Here is a 16067-nt window from a genome sequence, read left to right as displayed (position 1 = left end):
CTTCATGTACTTTGTTCCTAATCCCGCCATAATCTCACCACAATGTCCGACATTTGTACGTACGCTAAATACATTGAATGCTCTCAATCAAATGGACCCCTCAAGGCAGCTGGGTTCTGTCCTTTGCTAAACAAGTGTTCGATTAAACATTATAAGCAATCCAACTGTGTTTGGAGCACAAGTGGCCGGTGATTTTGAACCGCCTTACTTAAATTTTCAGGTTAAATTTTAATTTTTAATATGCTATTTTTTTTTTCTTCTTGTAATCGTTTTGCCACTTAGAGTAAGAATTAAACAAGGAAAAATTACTTAAAAATGAATTATTATTATTTTTTTAAATATTAATTACTTTTTATATTTATATTTTATTTACTCTTTGATCCCTTTATCCAATTTAAATCAAGTTTTCATTAGTTAATGTTATAGCAAGCACGCAAATTTAAGATATACACACAAATTATACAATCACACAGTATAAAAAAGAAAGAAAAATGACACATAATTTAACGTGGTTCGACTATAAGGTATACATCCATGGGCAAGACAAGCAAAAAATTTCACTATGATGAAAAAGAACAAGATACAATCACTCAGAACTCTCAAACCCTAACCTCAGTGTATTTCATGAATATCTCACATATTTGTTGCAAATGGTAGAATATTATAATATTTATTCTAGTCCATACTCGAGCCCTCCGCTACCACCATAGATCTCACTTTTTATCCCAATCGGGTCACAGTGCGAAACTCTTGGGTCGGGTCATAATTCGGATCCATGAAGATATATCCAAAATTCAAGCCACATAAAACTAACAATTCTTCCCCTTGGCTTGAATTTCCTTAATCATCAACAAAATAACCACAAATACTTTGCTTTATCATATGCCCTCGCAAGGGCACTACTGAGCGCTACAAACACTAACTAAGTTGAAGCAATGCCTAAACTTGCTGATTGGGACTCCCTTGGTCATCATATCTGCTGGATTATCATGCATAGAGACTTTCTGCACAACTACAGTCTCCTGAGATACAATGTCCCGAATGAAGTGATATTTGACATCATTGTGCTTAGTTTGCTCATAGTACATCTAATTCTTTGTGAGATATATTGCACTCTGGCTGTCACAAAACACTGTTAGCTTATTCTTTATCAACCTAAGATCATCCACCAAACCCTGTAACCATAAAAGCTTCCTTTACTGTCTCTGCTAAAGCCATATATTCAGCCTCTATGGTAGACAAAGCAATTGTAGCTTGCAATGTTGCCTTCTAACTAATAGCACTTCCAGAGAGAGTAAACAAATAACCTGTCAGAGATCTCCTCTTGTCTAAGTGCCCTACAAATTCTGAATCCACATAGCCAACAACTGAATCACTCATCTTGGCCTTGTCAAATGTTAGGCCAACATCTGTAATACCCTTCAAATTCCTTAGAATCTATTTCACTGCCTGCCAATGCTCTTTCCTGGGACATGCCATGTATCTACTCACAATACTTACTGCATGTGAAATGTCAGGTCGGCTGCAAACCATAGCATATATGATGCTACCAACAGCACTCAAATAGGGAATACTGGAAATGTGCTCCATCTTCTCATCTGTTTTTGGTGACATGTCTGTAGATAACTTGAAATGGCAACAAACGGAATAGTCATAGGCTTAGCATTATTCATGTTGAAATGCTTAAGCACTTTTTTAACATAGGCCTGTTAAGACGGGAAAAGCTTTCCAACACTTCTATCCCTGGTAATTTTAATTCCTAATATCTTCTTTGCAACACCGAAATCCTTCATCTCAAACTCATCACTCAACTTTTTTTTTCAAAATGTTAATTTGTGACATGCTTTTGGTAGTCATAAGCATGTCATCAAACAAACAAAGGAATCATCTGAGAGCTTCTTATGATATACACAACTATCATATGAATTACGAATAAAGCCATTAGGAACCATGAATATATCAAATCTTTTGTACCATTGCCTAGGGGACTGTTTCAGACCATATAAAGACTTCTTAAGTCAACAAACATGATTTTCCATACCTAGAATGACAAATCTCTCAGGCTGACTCATATAAATTTTCTCCTCTAGCTCACTATGAAAAAATGTTGTCTTCACATCTAGTTGCTCAAGCTTTAGATTATGAAGAGCAACCATAGCAAGTAAAACCCTGATGGAACTGTGCTTCACAACTAGAAAAAACACTTCATTAAAGTCAATTCCCTCCCTCTGAGTAAAGCCTTTTGCTACCAACCGTGCCTTATATCAATAACCCTTGGGGTGCCTTCCTTTTTCTTGAACACCCATTTATAGCCTACCACTTTCTGTCTCTTGGGCAATGTTACAAGCTCCCAAGTCTGATTCTTGTGAAGAGATTTAATTTCTTCACTCATTTCACTGACTTACTGATCTGCATCTAAATGAGAAATAACTTCTCTATAATTGTTGGGTTCATGCACATCAACTGTCTCAGTAACTGACAAGGCAAACACAACTAGATCTGTATATGCATATCTCTGCGGGGGTCTAATATGTCTTCTCTCTCTACCAGTTGTAATGCTATATGGTTCCTGTTACTGTTGCTCAGGTGCATCCACTTGTTGATTAGGATCTTGCACCTCATCCTCTAAATCACTAGACTGAACTGCTTAAGTATCAATGTCAAGCTACACCTGTTCTCTGACATCGTGATCTAATTTTGCTATTGACTTTTCCCTCTGACTATCCAATAAAGCAGACTCATTAAATGTCACGTCCCTGCTAATAATTAATCCTGGAGACTTTGGATCATTGCACCACAACCTGTAGCCTTTCACACCAAGATGCATACCCCAAAAATATGCATTTTCTTGCTCTTAGCTTAAGTTTACCATTTCTCACATGAGCATAAGCAAGGCAACCAGACACTCTCAGCTGAGAGTAATCAGTAGGTGAACCAGACTGGATCTCAAAAGGAGTTTTGTACTTAATAGCTATAGATGGAGATCTATTAACTAAGAAACATGCTGTATTAATTGCTTTAATCTAGAAATCCTTTCCTAATCCTAAATGCGAGAGCATGCTGCGTGCATTTCATGCATTCTGCAATACCATTCTGTTGTGGTGTCCCTGCACAAGTACGATGTCTCACTATTCCTTTATTGCTGCATAATGCATCGAACTCATGATTACAAAATTCTAACCCGTTATCAGTTCTAAGACGCTTGACCTTCTTTTCTGTCTGTTTCTCAGTCATCGTCTTCCACTTTACAAAGGTTAAAAATGTCTCATCTTTTATTTTTAGAAAATACACCCACACCATCCGAGAGTAATCATCAATCAAAGTCATAAAGTATCTGGCACTGCTTTTGGAAGGAATTGTGTTAGGACCCCATAGATTTGAGTGGATATAATCTATCGTTCCTCTAGTTTTGTGCACTACATTTTTGTCGAACTTCACTCTGGTTTATTTGCCAAACACACAGTGTTCATAAAAATCCATAGATTCTGTTTTCTGCCCGTCCAATAAATTTCGCTTGGTCAACACAAATAATCCTCTTTCACTCATATGACCAAGATACAGATGACACAATTGAGTCAAATTCTGATTTTGATTATTGCTTCCGAATGCTACTGCAGCTTTCCCTGAAACTATACTACCCTAAAGAAAATACAATCTTGAAACCGAACTGCTCTTCATGAGTACCATAGAGCCCTTGCACACTTTGAGAACTCCATTCTCTACATGGCATCTGAATCCATGAGAGTCAAGTGTCCCAAGAGAAATTAAGTTCCTCTTCAGTTCTAGAACATGCCATCACTTTATAGTTCTGACAATGCTATCAAACATCCTCAATCTGATGTTACCAATTCCTTTCACAGATAATGCATGATCATTGCCTAGAAATACCTTACCACTCATTTGTTTGTAAGTGATAAATCAGTTTCTGTGTGGACACATGTTATAAGTAGTACCAGTATCAAGAATCTAGGAATTTTGTCCATGATCTGAACTCACGGATAAAATTTCCCCAGTACTATCATCACCATCAGAATCGATAAAACTATCAACAACATTCACAGAACTTTCTGGTTACTTTCCCTTTTTATTTTTCAACTTGGGACAGTCTCTCCTATAGTGACCTTGCTTCCCGCACTCAAAACAGTTAGCCTTTTTCATTCTTGACTTAGATATAGCCTTAGATTTCTTCTTGCTGTAAGAACCCTCCCTTGCATGTGTTCTTCCCCTGCTCACCAAACCGTCGCCCTCAAATCTTTCTCCATTATCTGGAAAATTCTTTTTCAACTCCTTCAATTTTAGAGAATTACTAACATCGTCTAGTGAAATACTATATTTCTCATGCAATAGAGTATCAACAAAAGTCTCATAGGAGGGTGGCAAAGAATATAAAACAATAAGGGCCTGATCCTCACTATCAATTTCAATATCAATATTCTTCAAGTCCAAAATGATTGAATTAAACTCATCCAAGTGTTCTTTAATAGGCATACCTTCGCTCATTCTCAAACTGTAAAGCCTTTTTTTTAGATACAGACGGTTGGTCAGTGATTTGGCAGAGTATAACTCCTCCAATTTCTTCCATGCTTCAGACGCTAAGCTTTCACTAGCAATCTCGCATAGGACATTATCAGTTACGCTCATAAAAATTGCACTCAAGACTCTCTCCTTCAAATTAGCCTTCTCTGCCTCTTTCATACCTTCTGGAAAGTTATCCTGGAATGCCTTCCATAGACCTTGTAGGATCAAGGAAGATTTGATTTTAAACTTCCATATACTGAAGCTTAATCCACTATTAAACTTCTCCATCTCATGTTTCATTGAAGATGATGCCATCAGTAAACCTTAGGTTTTGAATACAAAGCTCTGGTACCAGTTTGTTATAATAAGCACATAAATCTAAACATAGTATAGAAAAGAGAGAAGAATAACACAGGACTTAACATGATTTGACTATGAGGTCTACGTCCACGGGCAAGATAAGAGAAAAAATTTCACTATAATAAAAAAAGAACAAGATACAATCACTTAGAACTCTCAAACTCTAGCCTCAGTGTGGTTCTCGAATATCTCACAACTCTACCTCAAAGGGCAGAATATTATAATATTTATACTGGTTTATAGCCATGCCCTTCGCTACCACCATAGATCTTATTTTTTATCCCAATCAGGTTACAGTGCAAAACTCTCGGGTCAAGTCACAATTCTGGTCCATGAAGACATATCCAAAATTCAAGCCACATAAAAATAATAGTTAATATATTCAAATGAGAGAGATTACTGAACTACATAGTTTAAAACATTTGGATCCTTAATTGTATAGAGGAAATAAAGTGAAAAACAAAAGAGAGAAATGTTAATTTATTTTATATTATTTTGATAAATTATTAAGCAAGGATTTCTTAAAAGAAAAGAGAGAAATGACTATTATACCCTCATATTTTTCTTATGTCTATTATATTATATAAGGACATTTAAGTATTTTAATATAAATAACACTCATTAATTTCTCCTCATTTCCCTCCAAATTTTGAAGGTAAATGTTTTGGATTAATTAATTACAAAGGAGTTGAAAAATGAAAATTTTACTTCTTTTTTATCATTTTTCTTTTCTATGTTAAAATAAAAGAATTTAGAAAAATTAAATTTCTTTTCTTTTTTTATTCTCTCCATTTCACTTAATCCAAATAAAAAGAATTAAAAAAATAGAGATTATATTAATTGTATTTTTTTAAAATTAGAAACTGAATATAATTCAAACTAATGTTTAGAATGATTAAAGAGTAAACAGAATAAAAAAAAAGGATTAATTAATATATTTTTAAAATAAAGAGACTAAATAATTAGTTTCTTCATAATAAAGAGATTTTTTTTAATTAAATAGTAATTTTCCATTAAATAATATGAATTGAAGATAAGCAAACATGGAATAGGTGGGAGCAGGCAAGCATGTGAGAAATGTCAGGGTAATTAAAGACATGAACATGATTTTCTCTTCATGTATTTTGGACTAGCATAAAAAGATATTTTGTGTAATTTGCAATTTTCTGATATTTTGTGTAATTTGCAATTTTCTTGCACTTTATTACGATTTATCCTTGTCACCCAACACAAACTTTTTGCATGCCAAGTACTGTTTCTCCAATCTCCTTCTTTTCCCTATTTTTCATGTTTAAATGTGTTTTTTATTTGTTATTTACTTTGTCCTTTATTCAATTTGTAGCTTTTTTATTTTATAAAAATTAGAAAAAAAAATATTACTGTGTCAAATAGAAATTCAACTATTAAATATTTATATATCTTAATTTCTATCCTAATCCCCACTACACACGGATTTAACTTTCATATATTATCTAATATGTTAAATAAATTTTACTTAATTAATTATTGAAATTCTCTTTTAAATTATATATATATATATATATATGAATTTTTTTCTTTAAATTCTATTTTCTTAAACTCAAATATTATTTTAATAAAACATATTATCTTATTGATTTACTTTTAATGTTTTAATATTTTTTACTTATTCTAATAATATTTTAGAAAAATTAAATTAGAATAGGTTTTATAAATTTGTGTTATTAAATTGCTGTGTATATATTTTGAAATAATATTAGTATATATATTTTTAATTAACAATTGATTATATAAAAAAATGTATTATTATTATTATTATTATTATTATTATTATTAATATGTTATATTATTCTAATATTAACCTTAATTATTAATTAAAATAGATATTAAATTGTATTTTATTCTTATAATGCAAAAGGTAGGTGCGATATTTACTGGAAAGAACTATATATATATATATATATATATATATATATATATATATATAAGGGAAATTCAATTAAAACAACCAATTACAAGCTTCTTCTTCCATTAAAAGCCAATCAAAGAAATATTAAAAAACAAATGTTAAAATGAAAGTGCAGACTAAGCTGCGTTTTGTAACCAAATAGGGAGACCACTTCTCCCTCGTCCCGACAAGCAGCCAGCCCCTTCCCCTTAATTTTTTCTTTAACGATGCAACCAGGATCTCCAGCAAGCTCTGGCCGTGTTTCTCAAGTGATGAATGATGGCAATCTTTGAGTGGATCCAAGGTTACACGAGGTAAGAGAAAAATGAAATGGCCAAGCTTTTCTCTTCTATTTCCGGTAATTTTGCCCCTATCCAGCCATGCCATAGCTTCCTTTCGACAGACCTTAGGTATGAGAATGATTTCCGGCTGGTAATGCTGGATTTAATGGAAACACGCGATGAGAAACGAAAGAGAAAAGAGAAACTATGATGCACGAAAATGGGAGGAGCCCACGTTCTCCCGTTCCGGAAACGGTTCCTCGTTGAAAATGTGAAGACATGGCCAGGAAATGTCTATGGGCCATTTCTGCAATTCCTAAAAATCGGACATGCATTTACGCGTTTCTTTAAAAAAAAAGAAAAAAAACCAAAAATCAAAAACTTAAAAGAATCGTGTAATATCCAAACAGGCAAACACGAAGATAGATTAAAATAAATTGGCAGTGACTAGAGAAGTCGATCTGATTGGCAAAGGCAACACCGGGCAGCGACTCGAGGGCTCTGCCTCCTCCCTTCCCCATCGATGCTCTGACTCCCTTGTCCCTTCATGCTCTACTTACCTGTGACTTTGAGACACAGCAATCAATCGATACCCAATTACCCATATCTAAATAGTTATTAATTTTTTTTTTAAAAAAATATTAATTTTATTTATTCAATTTTACAGTATAGTTTTAGAATGTGCTCTGCTTTATTCTTTTGGTACTAAAAAAATCAGTAATAAAATGAGTTTGATTAATTTTAATTTATCCTATATATTTAATTAACATTTGAATGTATTGTACTTTATGTTTTTATTATGAGTATGAAACTTTTAAATATGTTTTTTTTATATGGTTGAATTTGAATGCTGATTTGGATTTTATTTATTATTGAATATATATATATAGACACACTTTTCCTCCACATTTTCGTTTCCTATATTTTTTAAAATGTCATTTCCCCATGTTCGTTTCCGCGTTTCCTTGTGTTCAGCAGCTTCTATCAAGGATTCTAGATAATCTGACAGTTGGATCAGAGATCCGAGACTATCGTTAGACTTAGTGTGCCGAAATCTTAAAGTGGGACTAACCCCGCTCTGGTCGAATATCATTGGAAAAAAGCGATCATCGAACGGTCCAGATCGCACTGTGAGATTTTGAAACCTTTTCGATTTTTGTAAATTAAAAATAATTTTATGATAATTATTAAAAATTTATGGATTTCGTTTAGGCATGATCGGATCGGCGATAGCTCTCTAGCACTCGAGACCGAGTTTTCAGGTTAGTCTAGACATCCGGCAGGATGTCCCAGAAGGTGGTTGTGTTTACAGTTGTTTCCAACATTTTCAGACTCCAGATGTATTTCATGTAGCAGAATTTGCAAAGGTAGTCCTTTAACTAAAGTTCTGTAGTTTTTTTCTTAATTAAGCTAGCTAGTTAAATTTGTAAAATATTCTTGACTTAGTAAAATTAAGTAAAATGAAATAAATCAATACAAGAATGATGTAGAAAACCTCCAAAAATATTTTTATAATTTTTTGAAGTGATAATTATTTATACTGTAGAAGAGTTAAGGACTCAAGCTAGAGTTGGCTGATTGGACATAGATTAGGTTCTTATAGGCCCCGAATGGGCATGTGATATTGTTGTTATGGGTCTGAGGCCATGCTTGTTGCTTTTTACTGAGTTTTCCTGCAGGGGGCTAGGTCTAATTATAGGGGAGACTCTGCCAAAATTTCAGCAGAATCTTAGGATTTATTTTTGCTTTTGTAAATTAAATTAATTGATTAATTCTCTCAATAAATTGATAGTGGTCAGTGTGTTTATATAGGTGATCAGGTCGACCATCTTCTCATTATAGTCGGACCAGCTGTAATCGAGTCAACCAGTCTGTGAGTTAAATATTAGTTATTTTTGTAATTTAAAATATTATTTATATATCTGTCATACTCATGCATTCAATAATTAATTATTTATGCATAAAATTAGTTAAAACATATTAGGGCATTTCCTGTTGTTGTATATTTAATTATTGTTAATTACTTGTGGTTGCATCCCCCAAGATAATTTTGAGCTCTGTGTATGTTATATTTATGTGGTTCGGATATGGATTAGACGAGTAGTCGCTGCTTGAGCTAGTATCGCTAGAACTCAGTCCTTATAGATATTGAAAGTTGGGGTGAGGCACGACTTTGAGTTGGTCACGTTGGCCCCCGCTCCTAAATTTAAGTGAAAGTCTAGTTTGAGTTGAACTCACTGGTAGGATTTGGATTGAGAGAGCTATATAGGGAATCAGCTTCCATATTTATATATTGATCTGATACACTGGGTGCATAAGTAGCTCCAAATTATCTTCTCATGTGAATATTGGGTGAATTATCTGTTATATGTGATGGATGTGTATTTCATAGTAGGATTATACTAGTTTTAAGTAGTTATAGAAATTACATCTATAATCAATATCTAAACTCTCTTAGTGAAATACTCATTCTTGTTCAAATATTTTTTCCTAGGTTACAGGAGGAGCAAATTTATTTTTTGGGTCTAACCTATATTTTTCTCCGCAAGTTGTTGTGCTTCTTAGTTAGTATTTTTATTGTGTTTATTTATTTATTTATTGAATTATTAGAACTAAGCTGTGACACCAGTGTATAAATATATTGTATTAATTAATGAAAATTATAGGTATTAAATTATTTGTGCATGCTAGGTTTCAGGGTTGAGCTAGGGTCCCCTAGTTGTGGATTTCTAATAGTTATTGGGTTAAGTTAGCCCAAATTATATTATAATACTTTATGTCTTTTTATATTGCTTGTTGGGCTTTGGATGGGTCTAGTCATGAGTTCAGAAGCAGTAATGCTTACTATAGGCATTGGGGGCTTTATGCTAGCCCAAGTCCTAATGCTGGTTCAACCCATAGAGTCGGGTTATGACAAAGTTTTAGAGCAGGTTTAAAGATGGCAGATCATTCACTTGAGCAGGGTTTCTCATATTGTGAGTTGGCCCAAAGTAGTATCTCTTACCCTAACAAGACCCACAGAGGCTAGCCACCATGTAGGTTTCATTGGGTCGAGAGGCTAATGGGTAAAACTTATAGTTTGAAGGACCTTTGGTGGGCTATAAGGAAAGGCACCAAAGTTAGTATTAAAGCTTAGGCTTTAGTTCATGGTAAATATAGTGTTCGGTTTGTCACATGCGGAGTATAGGATCCTATTTCTTCTATTATGTATCCCTTGCTTCTAGTATTAGCGTTATTTCTCAAATAACATGTTTTTGTGGTTGTCTAATGTTTTAGTCTTGTGGGTACAAATTGATATAAATTTGAGTAAGCAGATGTGTTAAGGTTTGCCATAGGGATACATACTCTAAGGAATGTTATGCTTCTGTCAAAATAGGGCTAAGAAGCATGCCTATCTAGTGTGAGGCACAAGTACATAAAAGTAAGTAATAGCAATATAGCTACCCTATATAGGGGTAACGATACCACTACTGGCAGTTATCAATGGACAACCTAGTCAAGGTAAGTTTATGGTATTTGTGGGTTAAAGCGAGATAAGAGGTTAAGAAACATGGTCTATTGGGATGTACCAGAGTAATCTATGCAATGCTCTCATTGTTTATGCTATAAGTTGTAGATTATAGTACCGATATGAGATTATTATGTAAAACTGTAACTCCCTCACTTTAGGTAGTTTTGTACATTCTACTGTTCCAATGACTAATGTCTGTTCGAATGGCTAGAATGTATGGAACCACCCTTAAATTAAAGTAAGGAGTCATAATTTAATTTAATAAAGATCAAGTAAGGTTGAAGGAAAATAAAAGAAATGGATTAGAAATCAGTTAAATGTGCACAAGTCCTAGCGATAAGTAACTCCCCTGGAAAGTAGCTAAAGATTGGTATTTTGGGTCTGTTCACTACTTCAATTCTTGTAGGACCTTGTAAAACTCTTAATTAAGACTTAATTAAGATATAATTACGAATTCATAAGTCAAAGAAATGAAAAGAAGTAAAAATATTTACATAAGTGGCAAACTAAATGGGCGTGCACTTACTTCCTATTATACCTAGGAAGTTGGCCAGTAAAAGTTAGAGGACTAAAGTGAATTAATCAGTAAGTTAAAGGGAAAATAAAAGGTTGGAGGACTACCTTGAATAGATAATAAAGTTTTAGAAAAAATTTAGAAATAAGAGAAAAATACCCTATGGACCAATGTATTAGTAGTATGCCCTAGAGCATATAATTTTATATGTATCTTGTACATATTTTATTAATAAAAGGCAATTACACTTTTTTGTTTACATAATCTATTTATGTGTAATTGAAAAGGTCCATTGATAATTTTGTTAGAAATTCTATTCTTAAGTTGTTAAGAATATGAGTGATAGTATTTCTAGTACAAATTATCATAAATTGGTTCACAATAGATGATACTTCACAAAGGACATGACTTATCTAGAAAGATTGTAATCATGTTTGTTCCCAAAGTATTAAAATGAGATATTAATAAGTTGGAGTGGTAAGTCTCATGCCACATAACAAACATGATAGGTGCTTATATATGATAAGTAGGCCGAACCAGTGACACTTAAGACAATCACATGGAGTTTACTCTTGTCAATGTTTTGTCATATATCATATCAGTGCATATAATCTTTAGACCTGAGATAACATAGTTATATTGTATATAGGTAGTTTGAGTTTGATATTGCTTTCATACTTATATTGTGTGTGGGTATATGGGCATATGTTAGCTCCTACTAGTTATATATGGAGATAGGTGTTGATCAAGATGGGATCCGTTACCCTAAGTAAATAGGGATAAAATTCTATGTTCATTTAATTGTTCTTGATAATTCAAGTTCTTGGCTAGGACAAATGGACTTATTTGGAAAAGAGTTTATAACAAGAAAGTCTGATTAATCAAGAAATAGAATTAAAAGAGAACATAATATTCATAGCATATGGAGCTTGACATTAACCATGACTCCAGCTAGAATTGGGATTTTGTAATGGAGAGATTTTAGTGCATGATAATATATGATTAAAGGTTCATTTAAGGTATTCCTTATTACTGATTTGGTGGCCATGGCATGCTATGCTAGGCGTCAACTATGGTCAATGAGATGCCTATATTGATTTAGAGAAATTATTTATGGTAAGAAAGAGTTCTAATGATATTAAGAGTTAATAGCATTTCTCATTACCAATTAGTAATGAGCCTAGTAAGTCATACATCTGCACAAAGCAATTCACCCAGTGTATTATGATTTAATTGATTAATTAAAGAGTTTAATTAATTATTTAAATAGGTTTGGTTTGCAATAAGATTGCAAAGTTCCTAGCATGAATTGAAACTAAATCTAGGTTATTAGATGTATAATATAAATTAAATTTATATTTAAAAAGTTTAAATATGAATTTAATTATAAGATTAATTAATGGAGATTAATTAATTAATTTATTTATATATGATGTAAATTAATTTAAAGAAGAGAAATAATAATTTTAGATTGAGAACTCAAGGATATACATAAGGGCAAATTGGTCTTTTCACATGGTGACATGTGGCACCATGAGATAGTGACACATGGCACCATATAAGCTTGCCATTTGTCTAGCTTTGATAAGTGGCTTAATATGATTAAGTCTTCCAAAAGTAAGATTCAATCCTAGCATGAATTTTGTCTTATGTATATAAATGAAAAAAGAAGAATAAATTGTATCTTTTTCCTCCTCTTCCCACTTTGGATGACAAGAATGGTGCTCTCCCTCTTCTCATTTTCTTTTCATTAATTCAAAAGGAAAGTCTTGATTACCTTTGAATTAATTTTACTAGAAAGAGTTTCTAGTGCACCCACATCCATATACCTTTACTAAAGTATAAACCCTAAAGTATTAGTGGTTGGAAATCTTCAAAAGAGAGCTTAAGGGTTGCCATTAGTAGACCTTGGTGAGCTTGTGGTGGACAAGCTAGAGGGACAACATTTAGAGTCTTAGAAGCACCCTAAGGGAGTAAGATTGATTGATTCGGTGCCTTGGAGGTTAGAAATCAATAATCCCTCTTTTAGTTAGGGTTTAATGAATTTAATTTCTATAATTCAATTCTTGATGGCAAATGAACATCTAATGCATGCTAAAATGTGTTTTGGTATGCTTTTGGGCATTAGAAATTGGTTAGGCACATAACTCATTTGGTATGGTGCATATAACCCTATAATAAATTTTAAAATTTAATGCTCTAATGCCTTTAAATCCATGCTTCCATTCCTTCACAATGGACAAAGATGAAGAACCAATGGGTAAAACTAGTTAGAGCAAATCATATCTTCTTCTTCCCCAAACCCAGCTGGCCACTCTCATTCCCCTTTCCTCTTTTCTTTGTTTCTTCCAATAGCCATTTCTCTCAAAATTTGAAGAGAATACCTCAAATTCAAATCCTAGATCAAACCATTTTCGGAAGATATAAGCAAAGAAGCAAGAAGAGTTAACAAATAAAGCTTGAAGAACCCTAATTCCATAAAGGGTTTGGGGGAGAATTGGAAGAAAAAGGAGAGTAGTAGCTAATTTTCCCTTAAGGTTAGTGCTATAAATTTTATTTTTGATCAAGTTTGAGTAAGGATACCACTAGGGATAAGGGTGAAAGGTAAAATAGTGAGAAAGATAGTTGGCAGGGGTGATGAAACCCTGGTTCTGCCAATAGGCCTGTAGGACCAGCTATATTTAAAATTTCATAACTTGAGCTAGGAAAGTTATATTTCTATGTTTTTTATGTCTATGAAAACCTTGGTGAATGCTCTAAAACTTTATAGTTTTGTGCTAGATTAATTCCCTTACTATAATAGTGTTTGAGGGCAAAACTTTTTATTGCTCAAATATGGAAAACAGACTTGATGATTTCCAGAAGTAAGACACATGACTTTGAAAATTCATAACTTGTGCTCCCAACTTGAAATAAAGTGACTATTGAACCATTGGAAAGCTAAATGAATGCCCTAAAACTTTGTAGTTATGACTGAAAATTGATTTTGTTGGCTGCATGGTGAAATTCTTATATTTCTTATTACTACTTTGAGTTGTGACTGGAGTCTGGAATAGTTTGAACTTTGTCATTCATAACTTGAGTAGTAGTCTTGATTTTGAAATGATTCAAATTGGAGATTGAAATGGACATATGAAAGTTTAATTCTGGAAAAGATTCCATGAAACCTTAATTACTAGAATTTTTAGTGGAATTTTAACTTTGCTGCCCTGTTCACCTGAATTTGACTGGAAATTTAGGACAGTAATGATTCATAGGCTTATAATTTGCATTCTATAATTCCAAATAACATTAAATTTATGGCAAATGAAAGTTAAGATGTAAGGTTAAAACTTTCATGAAGGAATGCTGCCCAAAAATTTTGTGTGAGTGACCTTAAAATTGGCTAGAAGATAGGGCACAAAATCTGGAACCTGGTAAGAGTGCATTCTGGACTGTCCGGAGTAAAATGTATATAACTTACCTTAGGAAACTCCAAATGAGGTGATTCTTATTTTGTTGGAAAGTTAATATCCAAGGGATCAACTTTCATGAAGAATGAATTACACAATCTGATTACAACCTGTTCAAATATGGACTCCAAAATTTGTCCAGAACCTGCCCTGTAACTAGTGAAGTTGAAATTTTACTTAAGGATAGCTATTGATTAATTGACCATAACTTTTGATCCTTGAATCCAAATTAAATTATTCAAAAACTACATTAAAGGTAGGACATAGATTTAAAAATCTCATGAAGAAAGTTGAATTTAAATCCTGCAATTACTAGTCTAAAATGCTTGAGTAAAGTAATGCATAAAGTCTGATTTTTGTTGTAATTTAACAATAGACATCATATGTGTGAATTTTGTATAAATGTATAAATTTTAAATGTATGCAATATGAAAATATGATAATGGAAAAAGTTTATATGTATACAAGTATTGTTGATTACATCATAAGAAAATAAAAATGATAATTACCTTACTAAGCTCGGGTAAACCTAGACAGTGAATTATAGGTTTGAATAGATTGGCATGTCAATAGGGGACATCATTAGTAGTACTGCATTAATTATATTATTGGATTGATGAATGACTATATAGAAGCACCGAGTGCCCATTGTTAAATCGGTCAGAGATACCGAGTGTTCAGTACCGGAAGGCTATGTTGACAATTATATAGAGGCACCCAGTGCCCATTATTAAACCTGTCAGAGACACTAAGTGCTTAGTACTGGGAGTTCCATATCCAGTCCATATAGTTCTATCATAGGTTACTGTGGGCACATGACAAACCTTAAAATGTGATTTAACTAAGAAAATATACACAAACATAATGAGAATGATGTTAACCCTTGGACAATATTTATAAAATCTCTTATAGTATATATACAAGTTTTACTTTTATTCTTTTTAAATTATTAGTGCACCACTAAGCTATGAAGCTTAGTGCATAATTTTTTCCTCGCACAGGTATAGAAGGTAAGGAGTAGGTAGACAGAGACAGGAGAAGAGAGAGTGGATCTACAGGAAAGTCTGAAGTCATCTCATACTTGGACTTTGTGGTAGATGCACTACCAACACTGGATGCATTTTGACCACTCATTTTTGTATTCTAATTGTTATGTACCAAAACACTTAAAGTAAATTTATTTTGGATGACTGTAAATTAAGTATAAACATACTTTATTACATTTATAAATTTATGTAAATATTCACATATAATGAAGAAATAAATTTGATTACAAGTATGATGAGAGTTGATTAACAATATTCTTGCAAATGAAAATATGGTTATTAACATATGTTATTAACAGGTGAATGTTAAAAATTTAGGAGAAACTCTTACAGTTTTTCCCTTTGAAATTTATGATTAAAAATTAAAAGTAAACATTAATTAATAAACTTATTCAAATATAAGTTTAGGTGCTCCTTGCATAGAATAAGGCATTCCTTTGCTCAGATTCACTGTAGAT

Source organism: Hevea brasiliensis, chromosome 5 (genome assembly GCF_030052815.1).
Source record: "Hevea brasiliensis isolate MT/VB/25A 57/8 chromosome 5, ASM3005281v1, whole genome shotgun sequence".
In the NCBI taxonomy this organism is placed as follows: domain Eukaryota; kingdom Viridiplantae; phylum Streptophyta; class Magnoliopsida; order Malpighiales; family Euphorbiaceae; genus Hevea; species Hevea brasiliensis.
The sequence above is the reverse complement of the archived record's forward strand: the minus strand, read 5'-3'. Positions refer to the sequence as shown.